Below are 21,645 nucleotides of genomic sequence, written 5' to 3' on the forward strand. Positions count from 1 at the left end.
CTACCTGCCTCCCCCTCTCTCTCTCTATGAGTCTACCTGCCTCCCCCCTCTCTCTCTATGAGTCTACCTGCCTCCCCTCTCTCTCTCTATGAGTCTACCTGCCTCCCCCTCTCTCTCTATGAGTCTACCTGCCTCCCCTCTCTCTCTCTATGAGTCTACCTGTCTCCCCCTCTCTCACTCTCTATGAGTCTACCTGCCTCCCTCTCTCTCACTCTCTATGAGTCTACCTGCCTCCCTCTCTCTCTCTCTACGAGTCTACCTGCCTCCCTCTCTCTCTCTCTACGAGTCTACCTGCCTCCCTCTCTCTCTCTCTGAGTCTACCTGCCTCCCTCTCTCTCTCTCTACGAGTCTACCTGCCTCCCTCTCTCTCTCTCTACGAGTCTACCTGCCTCCCCCTCTCTCTCTCTACGAGTCTACCTGCCTCCCCCTCTCTCTCTCTACGAGTCTACCTGCCTCCCCCTCTCTCTCTCTACGAGTCTACCTGCCTCCCTCTCTCTCTCTCTACGAGTCTACCTGCCTCCCTCTCTCTCTCTCTACGAGTCTACCTGCCTCCCTCTCTCTCTCTCTACGAGTCTACCTGCCTCCCTCTCTCTCTCTCTACGAGTCTACCTGCCTCCCTCTCTCTCTCTACGAGTCTACCTGCCTCCCTCTCTCTCTCTCTACGAGTCTACCTGCCTCCCTCCCTCTCTCTCTCTCTACGAGTCTACCTGCCTCCCTCCCTCTCTCTCTACGAGTCTACCTGCCTCCCTCCCTCTCTCTCTACGAGTCTACCTGCCTCCCTCCCTCTCTCTCTACGAGTCTACCTGCCTCCCTCCCTCTCTCTCTACGAGTCTACCTGCCTCCCTCCCTCTCTCTCTACGAGTCTACCTGCCTCCCTCTCTCTCTCTCTACGAGTCTACCTGCCTCCCTCTCTCTCTCTCTACGAGTCTACCTGCCTCCCTCTCTCTCTCTCTACGAGTCTACCTGCCTCCCTCCCTCTCTCTCTACGAGTCTACCTGCCTCCCTCCCTCTCTCTCTACGAGTCTACCTGCCTCCCTCCCTCTCTCTCTACGAGTCTACCTGCCTCCCTCTCTCTCTCTCTACGAGTCTACCTGCCTCCCTCTCTCTCTCTCTACGAGTCTACCTGCCTCCCTCTCTCTCTCTCTACGAGTCTACCTGCCTCCCTCCCTCTCTCTCTACGAGTCTACCTGCCTCCCTCCTCCCTCTCTCTCTACGAGTCTACCTGCCTCCCTCTCTCTCTCTCTACGAGTCTACCTGCCTCCCTCTCTCTCTCTCTACGAGTCTACCTGCCTCCCTCTCTCTCTCTCTCTACGAGTCTACCTGCCTCCCTCCCTCTCTCTCTACGAGTCTACCTGCCTCCCTCCCTCTCTCTCTACGAGTCTACCTGCCTCCCTCTCTCTCTCTCTACGAGTCTACCTGCCTCCCTATCTCTCTCTCTACGAGTCTACCTGCCTCCCTCTCTCTCTACGAGTCTACCTGCCTCCCTCTCTCTCTCTCTACGAGTCTACCTGCCTCCCTCTCTCTCTCTCTACGAGTCTACCTGCCTCCCTCTCTCTCTCTCTACGAGTCTACCTGCCTCCCTCCCTCTCTCTCTACGAGTCTACCTGCCTCCCTCTCTCTCTCTACGAGTCTACCTGCCTCCCTCCCTCTCTCTCTACGAGTCTACCTGCCTCCCTCTCTCTCTACGAGTCTACCTGCCTCCCTCTCTCTCTCTACGAGTCTACCTGCCTCCCTCTCTCTCTCTACGAGTCTACCTGCCTCCCTCTCTCTCTACGAGTCTACCTGCCTCCCTCTCTCTCTCTCTACGAGTCTACCTGCCCTCCCCTCTCTCTCTACGAGTCTACCTGCCTCCCTCTCTCTCTCTCTCGAGTCTACCTGCCTCCCTCTCTCTCTCTACGAGTCTACCTGCCTCCCTCTCTCTCTCTACGAGTCTACCTGCCTCCCTCTCTCTCTACGAGTCTACCTGCCTCCCTCTCTCTCTACGAGTCTACCTGCCTCCCTCCCTCTCTCTACGAGTCTACCTGCCTCCCTCTCTCTCTCTCTACGAGTCTACCTGCCTCCCTATCTCTCTCTCTACGAGTCTACCTGCCTCCCTCTCTCTCTACGAGTCTACCTGCCTCCCTCTCTCTCTCTCTACGAGTCTACCTGCCTCCCTCTCTCTCTCTCTACGAGTCTACCTGCCTCCCTCTCTCTCTCTCTACGAGTCTACCTGCCTCCCTCTCTCTCTCTCTACGAGTCTACCTGCCTCCCTCCCTCTCTCTCTACGAGTCTACCTGCCTCCCTCTCTCTCTCTCTACGAGTCTACCTGCCTCCCTCTCTCTCTCTCTACGAGTCTACCTGCCTCCCTCTCTCTCTCTCTACGAGTCTACCTGCCTCCCTCCCTCTCTCTCTACGAGTCTACCTGCCTCCCTCCCTCTCTCTCTACGAGTCTACCTGCCTCCCTCCCTCTCTCTCTACGAGTCTACCTGCCTCCCTCTCTCTCTACGAGTCTACCTGCCTCCCTCTCTCTCTCTACGAGTCTACCTGCCTCCCTCTCTCTCTACGAGTCTACCTGCCTCCCTCTCTCTCTCTCTACGAGTCTACCTGCCTCCCTCCCTCTCTCTCTACGAGTCTACCTGCCTCCCTCTCTCTCTCTACGAGTCTACCTGCCTCCCTCTCTCTCTCTACGAGTCTACCTGCCTCCCTCTCTCTCTCTACGAGTCTACCTGCCTCCCTCTCTCTCTACGAGTCTACCTGCCTCCCTCTCTCTCTACGAGTCTACCTGCCTCCCTCCCTCTCTCTACGAGTCTACCTGCCTCCCTCTCTCTCTCTACGAGTCTACCTGCCTCCCTCTCTCTCTCTACGAGTCTACCTGCCTCCCTCTCTCTCTACGAGTCTACCTGCCTCCCTCTCTCTCTCTCTACGAGTCTACCTGCCTCCCTCCCTCTCTCTCTACGAGTCTACCTGCCTCCCTCTCTCTCTCTACGAGTCTACCTGCCTCCCTCTCTCTCTCTCTACGAGTCTACCTGCCTCCCTCTCTCTCTCTACGAGTCTACCTGCCTCCCTCTCTCTCTACGAGTCTACCTGCCTCCCTCTCTCTCTACGAGTCTACCTGCCTCCCTCTCTCTCTATGAGTCTACCTGCCTCCCTCTCTCTCTATGAGTCTACCTGCCTCCCTCTCTCTCTATGAGTCTACCTGCCTCCCTCTCTCTCTATGAGTCTACCTGCCTCCCTCCCTCTCTCTCTCAGAATCTACCTCCCTCTCTCAGAATCTACCTCCCTCCCTCCCTCCCTCAGAATCTACCTCCCTCCCTCCCTCAGAATCTACCTCCCTCCCTCCCTCAGAATCTACCTCCCTCCCTCCCTCTCTCAGAATCTACCTCCCTCCCTCCCTCTCTCAGAATCTACCTCCCTCCCTCACTCAGAATCTACCTCCCTCCCTCACTCAGAATCTACCTCCCTCCCTCACTCAGAATCTACCTCCCTCCCTCACTCAGAATCTACCTCCCTCCCTCACTCAGAATCTACCTCCCTCCCTCTCTCAGAATCTACCTCCCTCCCTCACTCAGAATCTCCCTCCCTCCCTCACTCAGAATCTCCCTCCCTCCCTCACTCAGAATCTACCTCCCTCCCTCACTCAGAATCTACCTCCCTCCCTCACTCAGAATCTACCTCCCTCCCTCACTCAGAATCTACCTCCCTACCTCACTCATAATCTACCTCCCTCCCTCACTGATAATCTACCTCCCTCTCTCACTCAGAATCTACCCTCCCTCCCTCACTCATAATCTACCTCCCTCCCTCTCAGAATCTACCTCCCTTCCTCCCTCTCTCAGAATCTACCTCCCTCCCTCCCTCTCAGAATCTACCTCCCTCCCTCCCTCTCAGAATCTACCTCCCTCCCTCCCTCTCAGAATCTACCTCCCTCCCTCCCTCTCAGAATCTACCTCCCTCCCTCCGTCCCTCCCTCTCAGAATCTACCTCCCTCCCTCCCTCCCTCTCAGAACCTTCCTCCCTCCCTCTCAAAATCTTCCTCCCTCCCTCCCTCTCAGAATCTACCTCCCTCCCTCTCTCAGAATCTACCTCCCTCCCTCCCTCAGAATCTACCTCCCTCCCTCCCTCAGAATCTACCTCCCTCCCTCCCTCAGAATCTACCTCCCTCCCTCCCTCTCAGAATCTACCTCCCTCCCTCCCTCCCTCCCTCCCTCCCAGAATCTACCTCCCTCCCTCCCTCCCAGAATCTCCCTCCCTCCCTACCTCCCTCTCAGAATCTACCTCCCTCCCTCCCTCCCTCCCTCTCAGAATCTACCTCCCTCCCTCCCTCTCAGAATCTACCTCCCTCCCTCCCTCCCTCCCTCTCAGAATCTACCTCCCTCCCTCCCTCTCAGAATCTACCTCCTCCCTCCCTCCCTCTCAGAATCTACCTCCCTCCCTCCCTCTCAGAATCTACCTCCCTCCCTCCCTCCCTCCCTCTCAGAATCTACCTCCCTCCCTCCCTCTCAGAATCTACCTCTGAATCTCCCTCCCTCGCTCCCTCCACCGCCGAATCTCCCTCCCTCGCTCCCTCCACCGCCGAATCTCCCTCCCTCCCTCCACCTCCGAATCTCCCTCCCTCGCTCCCTCCACCTCCGAATCTCCCTCCCTCGCTCCCTCCACCTCCGAATCTCGCTCCCTCGCTCCCTCCAACTCCGAATCTCGCTCCCTCCACCTCCGAATCTCGCTCCCTCCACCTCCGAATCTCGCTCCCTCGCTCCCTCCACCTCCGAATCTCCCTCCCTCGCTCCCTCCACCTCCGAATCTCCCTCCCTCGCTCCCTCCACCTCCGAATCTCCCTCCCTCGCTCCCTCCACCTCCCTCGAATCTCCCTCCCTCGCTCCCTCCACCTCCGAATCTCCCTCCCTCGCTCCCTCCACCTCCGAATCTCGCTCCCTCCACCTCCGAATCTCGCTCCCTCCACCTCCGAATCTCCCCCCTCGCTCCCTCCACCTCCGAATCTCCCCCCTCGCTCCCTCCACCTCCGAATCTCCCTCCCTCGCTCCCTCCACCTCCGAATCTCCCTCCCTCGCTCCCTCCACCTCCGAATCTCCCTCCCTCGCTCCCTCCACCTCCGAATCTCCCTCCCTCGCTCCCTCCACCTCCGAATCTCGCTCCCTCCACCTCCGAATCTCGCTCCCTCCACCTCCGAATCTCTCTCCCTCGCTCCCTCCACCTCCGAATCTCCCTCCCTCGCTCCCTCCACCGCCGAATCTCCCTCCCTCGCTCCCTACACCTCCGAATCGCCCTCCCTCGCTCCCTCCACCTCCGAATCTCCCTCCCTCGCTCCCTCCACCTCCGAATCTCCCTCCCTCGCTCCCTCCACCTCCGAATCTCCCTCCCTCGCTCCCTCCACCTCCGAATCTCGCTCCCTCCACCTCCGAATCTCCCCCCTCGCTCCCTCCACCTCCGAATCTCCCCCCTCGCTCCCTCCACCTCCGAATCTCCCCCCCTCGACCTCCGAATCTCCCTCCCTCGCTCCCTCCACCTCCGAATCTCCCTCCCTCGCTCCCTCCACCTCCGAATCTCCCTCCCTCGCTCCCTCCACCTCCGAATCTCCCTCCCTCGCTCCCTCCACCTCCGAATCTCCCTCCCTCGCTCCCTACACCTCCGACCGCCCTCCCTCGCTCCCTCCACCTCCGAATCTCCCTCCCTCGCTCCCTCCACTTCCGAATCTCCCTCCCTCGCTCCCTCCACCTCCGAATCTCCCTCCCTCGCTCCCTCCACCTCCGAATCTCGCTCCCTCCACCTCCGAATCTCCCCCCTCGCTCCCTCCACCTCCGAATCTCCCCCCTCGCTCCCTCCACCTCCGAATCTCCCCCTCGCTCCCTCCACCTCCGAATCTCCCCCCTCGACCTCCGAATCTCCCTCCCTCGCTCCCTCCACCTCCGAATCTCCCTCCCTCGCTCCCTCCACCTCCGAATCTCCCTCCCTCGCTCCCTCCACCTCCGAATCTCCCTCCCTCGCTCCCTCCACCTCCGAATCTCCCTCCCTCGCTCCCTCCACCTCCGAATCTCCCTCCCTCGCTCCCTCCACCTCCGAATCTCCCTCACTCGCTCCCTCCACCTCCGAATCTCCCTCCACCTCCGAATCTCCCTCCACCCCTCCCTCCACCTCCGAATCTCCCTCCACCCCTCCCTCCACCTCCGAATCTCCCTCCACCCCTCCCACCACCTCCGAATCTCCCTCCACCCCTCCCTCCACCTCCGAATCTCCCTCCACCCCTCCCTCCACCTCCGAATCTCCCTCCACCCCTACCTCCACCTCCGAATCTCCCTCCACCCCTCCCTCCACCTCCGAATCTCCCTCCACCCCTCCCTCCACCTCCGAATCTCCCTCCACCTCCGAATCTCCCTCCACCTCCGAATCTCCCTCCACCTCCGAATCTCCCTCCACCCCTCCCTCCACCTCCGAATCTCCCTCCCCCTCCCTCCACCTCCGACTCTCCCTCCCTCCCTCCACCTCCGACTCTCCCTCCCTCCCTCCACCTCCGAATCTCCCTCCACCCCTCCCTCCACCTCCGAATCTCCCTCCACCCCTCCCTCCACCTCCGAATCTCCCTCCCCCCCTCCCTCCACCTCCGAATCTCCCTCCACCCCTCCCTCCACCTCCGAATCTCCCTCCACCCCTCCCTCCACCTCCGAATCTCCCTCCACCTCCGAATCTCCCTCCACCCCTCCCTCCACCTCCGAATCTCCCTCCCCCTCCCTCCACCTCCGAATCTCCCTCCCTCCCTCCACCTCCGACTCTCCCTCCCTCCCTCCACCTCCGACTCTCCCTCCCTCCCTCCACCTCCGACTCTCCCTCCCTCCCTCCCTCCACCTCTGAATCTCCCTCCCTCCCTCCCTCCGAATCTCCCTCCCTCCCTCCGAATCTCCATCCCTCCACCTCCGAATCTCCCTCCCTCCCTCCACCTCCGAATCTCCCTCCCTCCCTCCACCTCCGAATCTCCCTCCCTCCCTCCACCTCCGAATCTCCCTCCCTCCCTCCACCTCCGAATCTCCCTCCCTCCCTCCACCTCCGAATCTCGCTCCCTCCCTCCCTCCACCTCTCCCTCCCTCCCTCCACCTCCGAATCTCCCTCCCTCCCTCCGAATCTCCCTCCCTCCACCTCCGAATCTCCCTCCACCCCTCCCTCCACCTCCGAATCTCCCTCCACCCCTCCCTCCACCTCCGAATCTCCCTCCACCTCCGAATCTCCCTCCACCTCCGAATCTCCCTCCCTCCCTCCACCTCCGACTCTCCCTCCCTCCCTCCACCTCCGACTCTCCCTCCCTCCCTCCACCTCCGACTCTCCCTCCCTCCCTCCACCTCCGACTCTCCCTCCCTCCCTCCACCTCCGACTCTCCCTCCCTCCCTCCACCTCCGACTCTCCCTCCCTCCCTCCACCTCCGACTCTCCCTCCCTCCCTCCACCTCCGACTCTCCCTCCCTCCCTCCGAATCTCCCTCCCTCCCTCCGAATCTCCCTCCCTCCCTCCGAATCTCCATCCCTCCACCTCCGAATCTCCCTCCCTCCCTCCACCTCCGAATCTCCCTCCCTCCCTCCACCTCCGAATCTCCCTCCCTCCCTCCCCCTCCGAATCTCCCTCCCTCCACCTCCGAATCTCCCTCCCTCCCTCCACCTCCGAATCTCGCTCCCTCCCTCCCTCCACCTCTCCCTCCCTCCCTCCACCTCCGAATCTCCCTCCCTCCCTCCGAATCTCCCTCCCTCCACCTCCGAATCTCCCTCCACCCCTCCCTCCACCTCCGAATCTCCCTCCACCCCTCCCTCCACCTCCGAATCTCCCTCCACCTCCGAATCTCCCTCCACCTCCGAATCTCCCTCCACCTCCGAATCTCCCTCCACCCCTCCCTCCACCTCCGAATCTCCCTCCCCCTCCCTCCACCTCCGAATCTCCCTCCCTCCCTCCACCTCCGAATCTCCCTCCCTCCCTCCACCTCCGACTCTCCCTCCACCCCTGCCTCCACCTCCACCCCTCCCTCCACCTCCGAATCTCCCTCCACCCCTCCCTCCACCTCCGAATCTCCCTCCACCCCTCCCTCCACCTCCGAATCTCCCTCCACCCCTCCCTCCACCTCCGAATCTCCCTCCACCTCCGAATCTCCCTCCACCTCCGAATCTCCCTCCACCCCTCCCTCCACCTCCGAATCTCCCTCCCCCTCCCTCCACCTCCGAATCTCCCTCCCTCCCTCCACCTCCGAATCTCCCTCCCTCCCTCCACCTCCGACTCTCCCTCCCTCCCTCCACCTCCGACTCTCCCTCCCTCCCTCCACCTCCGACTCTCCCTCCCTCCCTCCACCTCCGAATCTCGCTCCCTCCCTCCCTCCACCTCTCCCTCCCTCCCTCCACCTCTGTTTCTCCCTCCCTCCCTCCCTCCACCTCCGAATCTCCCTCCCTCCCTCCACCTCCGAATCTCGCTCCCTCCCTCCACCTCTCCCTCCCTCCCTCCACCTCCGAATCTCCCTCCCTCCCTCCCTCCACCTCCGAATCTCCCTCCACCTCCGAATCTCCCTCCACCTCCGAATCTCCCTCCACCTCCGAATCTCCCTCCACCCCTCCCTCCACCTCCGAATCTCCCTCCCCCTCCCTCCACCTCCGAATCTCCCTCCCTCCCTCCACCTCCGACTCTCCCTCCCTCCCTCCACCTCCGACTCTCCCTCCCTCCCTCCACCTCCGACTCTCCCTCCCTCCCTCCACCTCCGACTCTCCCTCCCTCCCTCCACCTCCGAATCTCGCTCCCTCCCTCCCTCCACCTCTCCCTCCCTCCCTCCACCTCTGAATCTCCCTCCCTCCCTCCCTCCACCTCCGAATCTCCCTCCCTCCCTCCCTCCCTCCACCTCCGTATCTCCCTCCCTCCCTCCACCTCCGAATCTCCCTCCCTCCCTCCACCTACCTCCGAATCTCCCTCCCTCCCTCCACCTACCTCCGAATCTCCCTCCCTCCCTCCCTCCACCTCCGAATCTCCCTCCCTCCCTCCCTCCACCTCCGAATCTCCCTCCCTCCCTCCCTCCACCTCCGAATCTCCCTCCCTCCCTCCACCTCCGAATCTCCTTCCCTCCCTCCACCTACCTCCGAATCTCCCTCCCTCCCTCCCTCCACCTACCTCCGAATCTCCCTCCCTCCCTCCACCTACCTCCGAAACTCCCTCCCTACACCTCCGAATCTCCCTCCCTCCCTCCACCTACCTCCGAATCTCCCTCCCTCCCTCCCTCCACCTACCTCCGAATCTCCCTCCCTCCCTCCCTCCCTCCCTCCACCTTCCTCCGAATCTCCCTCCCTCCCTCCACCTACCTCCGAAACTCCCTCCCTCCCTCCCTCCACCTCCGAATCTCCCTCCCTCCACCTCCGAATCTCCCTCCCTCCACCTCCGAATCTCCCTCCCTCCACCTCCGAATCTCCCTCCCTCCACCTCCGAATCTCCCTCCCTCCCTCCACCTCCGACTCTCCCTCCCTCCCTCCACCTCCGACTCTCCCTCCCTCCCTCCACCTCCGACTCTCCCTCCCTCCCTCCACCTCCGACTCTCCCTCCCTCCCTCCACCTCCGAATCTCGCTCCCCTCCCTCCCTCCACCTCTCCCTCCCTCCCTCCACCTCTGAATCTCCCTCCCTCCCTCCCTCCACCTCCGAATCTCCCTCCCTCCCTCCCTCCCTCCACCTCCGTATCTCCCTCCCTCCCTCCACCTCCGAATCTCCCTCCCTCCCTCCACCTACCTCCGAATCTCCCTCCCTGCCTCCACCTACCTCCGAATCTCCCTCCCTCCCTCCCTCCACCTCCGAATCTCCCTCCCTCCCTCCCTCCACCTCCGAATCTCCCTCCCTCCCTCCCTCCACCTCCGAATCTCCCTCCCTCCCTCCCTCCACCTCCGAATCTCCCTCCCTCCCTCCACCTCCGAATCTCCTTCCCTCCCTCCACCTACCTCCGAATCTCCCTCCCTCCCTCCCTCCACCTACCTCCGAATCTCCCTCCCTCCCTCCACCTACCTCCGAAACTCCCTCCCTACACCTCCGAATCTCCCTCCCTCCCTCCACCTACCTCCGAATCTCCCTCCCTCCCTCCCTCCACCTACCTCCGAATCTCCCTCCCTCCCTCCCTCCCTCCCTCCACCTACCTCCGAATCTCCCTCCCTCCCTCCACCTACCTCCGAAACTCCCTCCCTCCCTCCCTCCACCTCCGAATCTCCCTCCCTCCACCTCCGAATCTCCCTCCCTCCACCTCCGAATCTCCCTCCCTCCACCTCCGAATCTCCCTCCCTCCACCTCCGAATCTCCCTCCCTCCACCTCCGAATCTCCCTCCCTCCCTCCACCTACCTCCGAATCTCCCTCCCTCCCGCCACCTACCTCCGAATCTCCCTCCCTCCCTCCACCTACCTCCGAATCTCCCTCCCTCCACCTCCGAATCTCCCTCCCTCCCTCCCTCCACCTCCGAATCTCCCTCCCTCCCTCCCTCCACCTCCGAATCTCCCTCCCTCCCTCCCTCCACCTCCGAATCTCCCTCCCTCCCTCCCTCCACCTCCGAATCTCCCTACCTCCCTCCCTCCACCTCCGAATCTCCCTACCTCCACCTCCGAATCTCCACCTCCGAATCTCCCTCCCTCCCTCCCTCCACCTCCGAATCTCCCTCCCTCCCTCCCTCCACCTCCGAATCCCTCCACCTCCGAATCTCCCTCCCTCCACTTCCGAATCTCCCTCCCTCCCTCCCTCCACCTCCGAATCTCCCTCCACCTCCGAATCTCCCTCCACCTCCGAATCTCCCTCCCTCCCTCCCTCCCTCCACCTCCGAATCTCCCCCTCCCTGCCTCCCTCCCTCCACCTCCGAATCTCCCTCCCTCCCTCCACCTCCGAATCTCCCTCCACCTCCGAATCTCCCTCCCTCCCTCCCTCCACCTCCGAATCTCCCTCCCTCCCTCCCTCCACCTCCGAATCTCCCTCCCTCCCTCCCTCCACCTCCGAATCTCCCTCCCTCCCTCCCTCCACCTCCGAATCTCCCTACCTCCCTCCCTCCACCTCCGAATCTCCCTACCTCCACCTCCGAATCTCCACCTCCGAATCTCCCTCCCTCCCTCCCTCCACCTCCGAATCTCCCTCCCTCCCTCCCTCCACCTCCGAATCCCTCCACCTCCGAATCTCCCTCCCTCCACTTCCGAAACTCCCTCCCTCCCTCCCTCCACCTCCGAATCTCCCTCCACCTCCGAATCTCCCTCCACCTCCGAATCTCCCTCCCTCCCTCCCTCCCTCCACCTCCGAATCTCCCCCTCCCTGCCTCCCTCCCTCCACCTCCGAATCTCCCTCCCTCCCTCCACCTCCGAATCTCCCTCCACCTCCGAATCTCCCTCCACCTCCGAATCTCCCTCCCTCCCTCCCTCCACCTCCGAATCTCCCTCCCTCCCTCCCTCCACCTCCGAATCTCCCTCCCTCCCTCCACCTACCTCCGAATCTCCCTCCCTCCCTCCACCTCCCTCCACCTCCGAATCTCCCTCCCTCCACCTCCGAAACTCCCTCCCTCCACCTCCGAATCTCCCTCCCTCCACCTCCGAATCTCCCTCCCTCCACCTCCGAATCTTCCTCCCTCCACCTCCGAATCTCCCTCCCCCCACCACCCCGAATCTCCCTCCCTCCCCCTCTCCACCTCCCTCCCTCCCTCCACCTCCGAATCTCCCTCCCTCCCTCCCTCCACCTCGAATCTCCCTCCCTCCACCTCCGAATCTCCCTCCCTCCCCCCACCTCCGAATCTCCCTCCCTCCACCTCCGAATCTCCCTCCCCCTCCCTCCACCTCCGAATCTCCCTCCCTCCCTCCCTCCACCTCCGAATCTCCCTCCCTCCCTCCCTCCACCTCCGAATCTCCCTCCCTCCCTCCCTCCACCTCCGAATCTCCCTCCTCCCTCCACCTCCGAATCTCCCTCCCTCCCTCCACCTCCGAATCCCTCCACCTCCGAATCTCCCTCCCTCCCTCCACCTCCGAATCCCTCCACCTCCGAATCTCCCTCCCTCCACCTCCGAATCCCTCCACCTCCGAATCTCCCTCCCTCCACCTCCGAATCCCTCCACCTCCGAATCTCCCTCCCTCCCTCCCTCCACCTCCGAATCTCCCTCCCTCCCTCCACCTCCAATCTCCCTCCCTCCCTCCCTCCACCTCCAATCCCCTCCCTCCCTCCTCCCTCCCTCCCCTCCCTCCACCTCCGAATCTCCCTCCCTCCCTCCACCTCCGAATCTCCCTCCCTCCCTCCACCTCCGAATCTCCCTCCCTCCACCTCCGAATCTCCCTCCCTCCCTCCACCTCCGAATCTCCCTCCCTCCCTCCCTCCACCTCCGAATCTCCCTCCCTCCACCTCCGAATCTCCCTCCCTCCACCTCCGAATCCCTCCACCTCCGAATCTCCCTCCCTCCCTCCCTCCACCTCCCGAATCTCCCTCCCTCCCTCCACCTCCGAATCTCCCTCCCTCCACCTCCGAATCTCCCTCCCTCCCTCCACCTCCGAATCTCCCTCCCTCCACCTCCGAATCTCCCTCCCTCCCTCCCTCCACCTCCGAATCCCTCCACCTCCCGAATCTCCCTCCCTCCACCTCCGAATCCCTCCACCTCCGAATCTCCCTCCCTCCACCTCCGAATCTCTATCCCTCCCTCCACCTCCGAATCTCCCTCCCTCCACCCACCCACCTCCGAATCTCCCTCCCTCCACCCACCCACCTCCGAATCTCCCTCCCTCCCTCCACCCACCTCCGAATCTCCCTCCCTCCCTCCACCCACCTCCGAATCTCCCTCCCTCCCTCCACCTCCGAATCTCCCTCCCTCCCTCCACCTCCGAATCTCCCTCCACCCACCCACCTCCGAATCTCCCTCCCTCCCTCCACCTACCTCCGAATCTCCCTCCCTCCCTCCACCTACCTCCGAATCTCCCTCCCTCCCTCCACCTACCTCCGAATCTCCCTCCCTCCCTCCACCTACCTCCGAATCTCCCTCCCTCCCTCCACCTACCTCCGAATCTCCCTCCCTCCCTCCCTCCACCTCCGAATCTCCCTCCCTCCCTCCACCTCCGAATCTCCCTCCCTCCCTCCACCTCCGAATCTCCCTCCCTCCCTCCACCTCCGAATCTCCCTCCCTCCCTCCACCTCCGAATCTCCCTCCCTCCCTCCACCTCCGAATCTCCCTCCCTCCCTCCACCTCCGAATCTCCCTCCCTCCCTCCACCTCCGAATCCCCTCCCTCCCTCCACCTCCGAATCTCCCTCCCTCCCTCCCTCCACCTCCGAATCCCCTCCCCTCCCCTCCGAATCTCCTCCTCCCTCCACCTCCGAATCTCCCTCCCTCCACCTCCGAATCTCCCTCCCTCCACCTCCGAATCTCCTCCCTCCACCTCCGAATCTCCCTCCCTCCACCTCCGAATCTCCCTCCCTCCACCTCCGAATCTCCCTCCCTCCACCTCCGAATCTCCCTCCCTCCACCTCCGAATCTCCCTCCCTCCACCTCAGAACTAATATAATAATACAAAAGAATACAGCAGAGCGCCCTGCCGCCTGGCAGCATGTGACAAGATGTTCCACTGTGACAAACAGATGGCCCACTCACTCTTGGTGCTGAATGCTTAATTGGCTATTAACGAGCCGACTGCCTCGTTAACTCTCGCTCTCTCTAACGAACATGGTTGCTGTAGTATGAGTGACAGGGGCTCTTCTAAGACTGGTCTAGGTCAACGCTGTATCAAAGCTTGAAAAATGGAACCCACTAAAATTCAAGTTGTTGCATCACTTTTTGAAAAACCTGCTGAACTTAGTCTGCTGTGTGAAATTTGGCAAACCAAATAGGAAAGAAGGAGATTTCTAAAAGGCTAATTTGTATTTGCTTTAGATTAGAACAACCATGTACACCAGTGGTCACTAACCTTTTCTGAGTCAAGATCACTGAGTCAAAATGCAAACCGAAATTAACGCTCAGATCTTTTTTAAACATTAGTTAATTTTGATGATAGCCTGCATCTGATGGTCAGTCTGAGGGGAGGGAGCAGCGGTGAGAAATAATAAATAATTAAAACAGCGGAGGGAGATTCTGAGGTGGAGGGAGGGAGATTCTGAGGTGGAGGGAGGGAGATTCTGAGGTGGGTGGAGGGAGGGAGATTCTGAGGTGGGTGGAGGGAGGGAGATTCTGAGGTGGGTGGAGGGAGATTCTGAGGTGGGTGGAGGGAGGGAGATTCTGAGGTGGGTGGAGGGAGGGAGATTCTGAGGTGGGTGGAGGGAGGGAGATTCTGAGGTGGGTGGAAAGAGGGAGATTCTGAGGTGGAGGGAGGGAGATTCTGAGGTGGAGGGAGGGAGATTCTGAGGTGGAGAGAGGGAGATTCTGAGGTGGAGAGAGGGAGATTCTGAGGTGGAGAGAGGGAGATTCTGAGGTGGGTGGAGGGAGGGAGATTCTGAGGTGGGTGGAGGGAGGGAGATTCTGAGGTGGGTGGAGGGAGGGAGATTCTGAGGTGGGTGGAGGGAGATTCTGAGGTGGGTGGAGGGAGGGAGATTCTGAGGTGGAGGGAGGGAGATTCTGAGGTGGGTGGAGGGAGGGAGATTCTGAGGTGGGTGGAGGGAGATTCTGAGGTGGGTGGAGGGAGGGAGATTCTGAGGTGGGTGGAGGGAGGGAGATTCTGAGGTGGGTGGAAAGAGGGAGATTCTGAGGTGGGTGGAAAGAGGGAGATTCTGAGGTGGAGGGAGGGAGATTCTGAGGTGGAGGGAGGGAGATTCTGAGGTGGAGAGAGGGAGATTCTGAGGTGGAGAGAGGGGAGATTCTGAGGTGGAGAGAGGGAGATTCTGAGGTGGAGAGAGGGAGATTCTGAGGTGGGTGGAGGGAGGGAGATTCTGAGGTGGGTGGAGGGAGATTCTGAGGTGGGTGGAGGGAGGGAGATTCTGAGGTGGGTGGAGGGAGGGAGATTCTGAGGTGGGTGGAAAGAGGGAGATTCTGAGGTGGAGGGAGGGAGATTCTGAGGTGGAGAGAGGGAGATTCTGAGGTGGAGAGAGGGAGATTCTGAGGTGGAGGGAGGGAGATTCTGAGGTGGAGAGAGGGAGATTCTGAGGTGGGTGGAGGGAGGGAGATTCTGAGGTGGGTGGAGGGAGATTCTGAGGTGGGTGGAGGGAGGGAGATTCTGAGGTGGGTGGAGGGAGGGAGATTCTGAGGTGGGTGGAAAGAGGGAGATTCTGAGGTGGAGGGAGGGAGATTCTGAGGTGGAGGGAGGGAGATTCTGAGGTGGAGAGAGGGAGATTCTGAGGTGGAGAGAGGGAGATTCTGAGGTGGAGAGAGGGAGATTCTGAGGTGGAGAGAGGGAGATTCTGAGGTGGGTGGAGGGAGGGAGATTCTGAGGTGGGTGGAGGGAGATTCTGAGGTGGGTGGAGGGAGGGAGATTCTGAGGTGGGTGGAGGGAGGGAGATTCTGAGGTGGGTGGAGGGAGATTCTGAGGTGGGTGGAGGGAGATTCTGAGGTGGGTGGAGGGAGATTCTGAGGTGGGTGGAGGGAGGGAGATTCTGAGGTGGGTGGAGGGAGGGAGATTCTGAGGTGGGTGGAGGGAGGGAGATTCTGAGGTGGGTGGAAAGAGGGAGATTCTGAGGTGGAGGGAGGGAGATTCTGAGGTGGAGGGAGGGAGATTCTGAGGTGGAGGGAGGGAGATTCTGAGGTGGAGAGAGGGAGATTCTGAGGTGGAGAGAGGGAGATTCTGAGGTTGAGAGAGGGAGATTCTGAGGTGGGTGGAGGGAGGGAGATTCTGAGGTGGGTGGAGGGAGGGAGATTCTGAGGTGGGTGGAGGGAGATTCTGAGGTGGGTGGAGGGAGGGAGATTCTGAGGTGGGTGGAGGGAGGGAGATTCTGAGGTGGGTGGAAAGAGGGAGATTCTGAGGTGGGTGGAAAGAGGGAGATTCTGAGGTGGAGGGAGGGAGATTCTGAGGTGGAGGGAGGGAGATTCTGAGGTGGAGAGAGGGAGATTCTGAGGTGGAGAGAGGGAGATTCTGAGGTGGAGAGAGGGAGATTCTGAGGTGGGTGGGTGGAGGGAGATTCTGAGGTGGGTGGAGGGAGGGAGATTCTGAGGTTCTGGGTGGAGGAGGGAGGGGTGGAGAGGAGATTCTGAGGTGGAGAGAGGGAGATTCTGAGGTGGAGAGAGGGAGATTCTGAGGTGGAGGGAGGGAGATTCTGAGGTGGGTGGAAAGAGTGAGATTCTGAGGTGGAGGGAGGGAGATTCTGAGGGTGGAGGGAGGGAGATTCTGAGGTGGAGGGAGGTGGGAGGGAGGGAGATTCTGAGGTGGAGTGGAGGGAGATTCTGAGGTGGGTGGAGGGAGATTCTGGAGGGAGGGAGATTCTGAGGTGGGTGGAGGGAGATTCTGAGGTGGAGAGAGGGAGATTCTGAGGTGGGTGGAGGTGGAGAGAGGGAGATTCTGAGGTGGGTGGAGGGAGATTCTGAGGTGGGGGGAGGGAGATTCTGAGGTGGAGAGAGGGAGATTCTGAGGTGGGTGGAGGGAGGGAGATTCTGAGGTGGGTGGAGGGAGATTCTGAGGTGGGTGGAGGGAGGGAGATTCTGAGGTGGGTGGAGGGAGATTCTGAGGTGGGTGGAGGGAGATTCTGAGGTGGAGAGAGGGAGATTCTGAGGTGGGTGGAGGGAGGGAGATTCTGAGGTGGGTGGAGGGAGATTCTGAGGTGGGTGGAGGGAGGGAGATTCTGAGGTGGAGAGAGGGAGATTCTGAGGTGGAGAGAGGGAGATTCTGGGGTGGATGCTGTTGGCAGTAGTTGTCGGACTTTACTTTACTTTACTTCACTCATTCATTGTAGCTGTAGTGATGGTTCTAGCGTGAGTGGAAGAAGTAGACTTTGCTGTGTGTTGGAGGCTTCTTTTTACAGTATGTCTCGAGGAATGTGCAGACACTGATCCAGGGGTGGAAAGACAACCCAATTCTCATTTTCTATCTAAAAGTAAAGATAGAAAATGACTCAAGTAAAAGTGAAAGTCACCCAGTAAAATACTACTTAAGTAAAAGTCAAAGTATTTGGTTTAAAATATACTTAACTATCAAAATGCAAAGTAATGGTACATATAATTTCATATTCCTTATGTTAAGCAAACCAGACAGCACTATGTGTTTTTTAAATGTATGGATTGCCAGGGGCACACTCCAACTCTCAGACATAACTTACAAACCAAGCATTTGTGTTGACTGATTCTGCCAGATCAGAGGGATGACAACGTGTTCTCCTGATAAGTGGGTGAATTGGACTATTTTCCTGTCTTGCTAAGCATTCAAAATGTAATGTGTACTTTTGGTGTCAGGGAAAATGGAGTAAACGTACATTACTTTCATTAGAAATGTAGTGAAGCAAAAGTTATAAATAGTAAAGTCAAGTACAGATACCCCCAAAAACGACTTAAGTAAAAAAATACTTTAAAGTGCTACTTAAGTACTTTACACCACTGCACTGATCTCAGCAGATTGGTCAGGTGCACTTCATTTGCTCTCTGGGCCGGGTAGCCAGAGTTCTACCTTCAGACATGAAATGGATCAAAATGGCAACACTTTGTCTTCCGGGTGCTAGGGCTGCTGAATCAAGTGCACATACCGCCAACAGCATGAAACAAATAGGCTTTATCGTTGGGTTTTTTCCAGAAATGTTTGTTTGGCGACTAGGAATGCCTTCGACCGGTTGGTGACCACTGACGTACACCATGTAAAGTCCATAATGTCAGTGTAATTGGTTTTGGGAAAAATATATATTTATACTAACACAATTGCTCAGAGAATTTTTTTTTCATGATGCCATTGACCTAACGGCCCCAGGACTAGTGGAAGCAAACCAACCCCATAACAAAGATGCAACAGCATATTTTACAGTAGGGATGAGGGTCTTTTCATGTCATCTGACCATAGCACCGCCTGGAGTTTGCTAAACGGCATTGGCACTTAGATTGGAACTGGTGAGATGGTCAGATGACATTAAAATAGAGGTAAATATTTACATTATTTTATTATGTATAGCTCAGTATTTGTATTATTTATTTTAGTCTTTTTTGCTCATCTTTATCAAAAAATGTGCAAATAATTTGGGACCTGACTAGGTAATCAGTGGTTCTAAACACTAGATGAGCTGACTAATTGATATTACGACAGCTACAGTTGACACAGCATATTGTTTTCTGAGCATTATTCCCAATGCCTCATTCAAGTGTACTCAGTTTAAAGTGACTAGCGCACAGCATCTATTTGTCATCTGGGATATTTCTAATTAGTATGATCAGTGCAGTCAAAATTCTGTTGAACCTTTGTTTTGTATCATATTGTACAACAGCTGATGAAACTAACACTGTAAAAGTGTGATCAGTGTTATTTCCAGCTAGTTGCTGGTTGAAAATACAATTGACACAGGGTTTGCATGGGTGGCGTTTTGGCTTGCCTGGTGACATCACAAGAAGTACAAGTTAATAGACCAATAACAAAATAGCGCTACTATAGATCTATATTGAAAATACTGTGATTAAATAGGTTAGGTCCAGTATAATTTCTACACACTTTCTACCTGGTTTAAGTCGATTAAGTTGAGACTTCATTATTTTACTGCAACCCTCTTTCAGTAAAGGTCACGGGAACACTCAAATCAAATCATATTAAATTGTATGTGTCACAATCTTGGTAAACAATAAGTGTAGACAAACAGTGAAAAACTTACTTACAGGCCTTTCCCATCAACGCAGAGATACAAGAAAACAGAGAAATAATAAAAACATGACACGGAGTACCAGTACCGAGTAAGGATAACTTGGCTTTAGACACAGGGTACCAGTACCGAGTAAGGATGACTTGGCTTTAGACACGGGGGACCAGTACCGAGTAAGGATGACTTGGCTTTAGACACGGGGTACCAGTACCGAGTAAGGATAACTTGGCTTTAGACACAGGGTACCAGTACCGAGTAAGGATAACTTGGCTTTAGACACGGGGGACCAGTACAGAGTAAGGATGACTTGGCTTTAGACACGGGGGACCAGTACCGAGTAAGGATAACTTGGCTTTAGACACAGGCTACCAGTACCGAGTAAGGAAGACTTGGCTTTAGACACGGGGGACCAGTACAGAGTAAGGATGACTTGGCTTTAGACACGGGGTACCAGTACAGAGTAAGGATGACTTGGCTTTAGACACGGGGACCAGTATTGAGTAAGGATGACTTGGCTTTAGACAGGGGGTACCAGTACCGAGTAAGGATGACTTGGCTTTAGACACGGGGTACCAGTACCGAGTAAGGATAACTTGGCTTTAGACACGGGGGACCAGTACCGAGTAAGGATGACTTGGCTTTAGACACGGGGACCAGTACCGAGTAAGGATGACTTGGCTTTAGACACGGGGGACCAGTACCGAGTAAGGATGACTTGGCTTTAGACACGGGGGACCAGTACCGAGTAAGGATGACTTGGCTTTAGACACGGGGGACCAGTACCGAGTAAGGATGACTTGGCTTTAGACACGGGGGACCAGTATTGAGTAAGGATGACTTGGCTTTAGACACAGGGTACCAGTATTGAGTAAGGATGACTTGGCTTTAGACACGGGGTACCAGTACCGAGTAAGGATGACTTGGCTTTAGACACGGGGGACCAGTACCGAGTAAGGATGACTTGGCTTTAGACACGGGGACCAGTACCGAGTAAGGATGACTTGGCTTTAGACACGGGGTACCAGTACCGAGTAAGGATGACTTGGCTTTAGACACGGGGGACCAGTACCGAGTAAGGATAACTTGGCTTTAGACACGGGGGACCAGTACCGAGTAAGGATAACTTGGCTTTAGACACGGGGTACCAGTACCGAGTAAGGATGACTTGGCTTTAGACACGGGGGACCAGTACCGAGTAAGGATGACTTGGCTTTAGACACGGGGGACCAGTACCGAGTAAGGATGACTAGGCTTTAGACACGGGGGACCAGTACCGAGTAAGGATGACTTGGCTTTAGACACGGGGGACCAGTACCGAGTAAGGATGACTTGGCTTTAGACACGGGGACCAGTATTGAGTAAGGATGACTTGGCTTTAGACACGGGGGACCAGTACCGAGTAAGGATGACTTGGCTTTAGACACGTTGTACCAGTACCGAGTAAGGATGACTAGGCTTTAGACACGGGGGACCAGTACCGAGTAAGGATGACTAGGCTTTAGACACGGGGACCAGTACCGAGTAAGGATGACTAGGCTTTAGACACGGGGGACCAGTACCGAGTAAGGATGACTAGGCTTTAGACACGGGGGACCAGTACCGAGTAAGGATGACTTGGCTTTAGACACGGGGGACCAGTACCGAGTAAGGATGACTTGGCTTTAGACACGGGGGACCAGTACCGAGTAAGGATGACTTGGCTTTAGACACGGGGGACCAGTACCGAATAAGGATGACTTGGCTTTAGACACGGGGACCAGTATTGAGTCCATGTGCAGAGGTAGGAGGTAATTGAGGTAGACGTGTACATATAGGTCGGGATACAGTGACTCAAAACGTTCCGTGACCTGAATGTGGCTCGTGACCCACCAGTTCAAAATCACTGCACCAACACACACAGACAGGAAACACAAACACGCATGAGGTTCAGGTCTGCAGGAGTGAAAAGAGTACCGAAATATCCTACTCAAGAACTGTTACCTTATTAGAGGCACTGCTACTTGAATGTATTTTTTCTCAAGTAGAAGAACAGTTCATTTAATGCAAGTTGAAGTATAGGCCAAGAATCTGATTGGTTTATACCCTGTTAGATGAAAATACATACCAGCCACGCTGTTCCACTGTATCAAAGTGTTGATGTACAGCAGGATTCTATTCACAGTCGGAAAATCTACGACAAGAAATCTGAGTTTCTAAAGTGTGACAACCCAAATCTGATCTACCACCAGAAGGGCTGACCCTACTTTTTAACAGACGTTACTGTCCTAAGGCCTTGTCATTCTGAATGTGGCTTCAACGGAGACGACAAGTTGATACACAAAGTCCTTGACAAAGCCCTCATCATTAACAAAGCCATTCACATGAAAAAGTGTGTGGAGGGAGCACTCATCCTGTGTTCGTCTGAGTTGAATGAGGAATCATTAGTTGGACTATATGCTCAGAGCTCTTTTTAATCTCAACTCTTCTATGACAGACTGACCAGCTGAATCCAGGGGCAAGGAGAAGGTTAATTAAAGAAGGATTTTAAAGTCTTGAGACAACGGAGACATGGATTGTGTATGTTTGCCATTCAGAGGGTGAATGGGCAAGACAAATCATTTGTGCCTTTGTACTTGGTATGGTAGTAGGTGCTAGGCACACTGGTTAGAGTGTGTCAAGAACTGCAATGCTGCTGGGTTTTCCACACTCAACAGTGTCCTGTGTGTATCAAGAAGAACATCAAGTCAACTGGACACAACTGTGGGACTCATTGGAGTCAACATCCCTGTAGAAAGTTTCCGACACCTTGTAGAGTCCATGTGCTGACGAATTGAGACTGTTCTGAGGGAATTTGGGGGCAACTCAATATTACGTAGGTGTTCCTAATGTTTGATACATTCAGTGTATAAAGGGATTGGGTCTGATTCTAAATCTGAAAGATGGCCTATTTACACGACTATATTTCACATATTCTGGGTTTAGCGCATTTCCTGGATTT

General features: G+C 57.3%; 1 protein-coding gene across 3 annotated transcripts in view; it reads right to left on the reverse strand.

The window, feature by feature from the left end:
• The window catches only part of cadps2 (Ca++-dependent secretion activator 2), a 281,294-nt gene that overhangs the window by 97,951 nt on the left and 161,698 nt on the right, over positions 1-21,645 (reverse strand). The gene's annotated exons all lie outside the window — the stretch shown is intronic.

This window comes from Oncorhynchus masou, chromosome 15, assembly GCF_036934945.1.
Source record: "Oncorhynchus masou masou isolate Uvic2021 chromosome 15, UVic_Omas_1.1, whole genome shotgun sequence".
Classification (NCBI taxonomy): domain Eukaryota; kingdom Metazoa; phylum Chordata; class Actinopteri; order Salmoniformes; family Salmonidae; genus Oncorhynchus; species Oncorhynchus masou.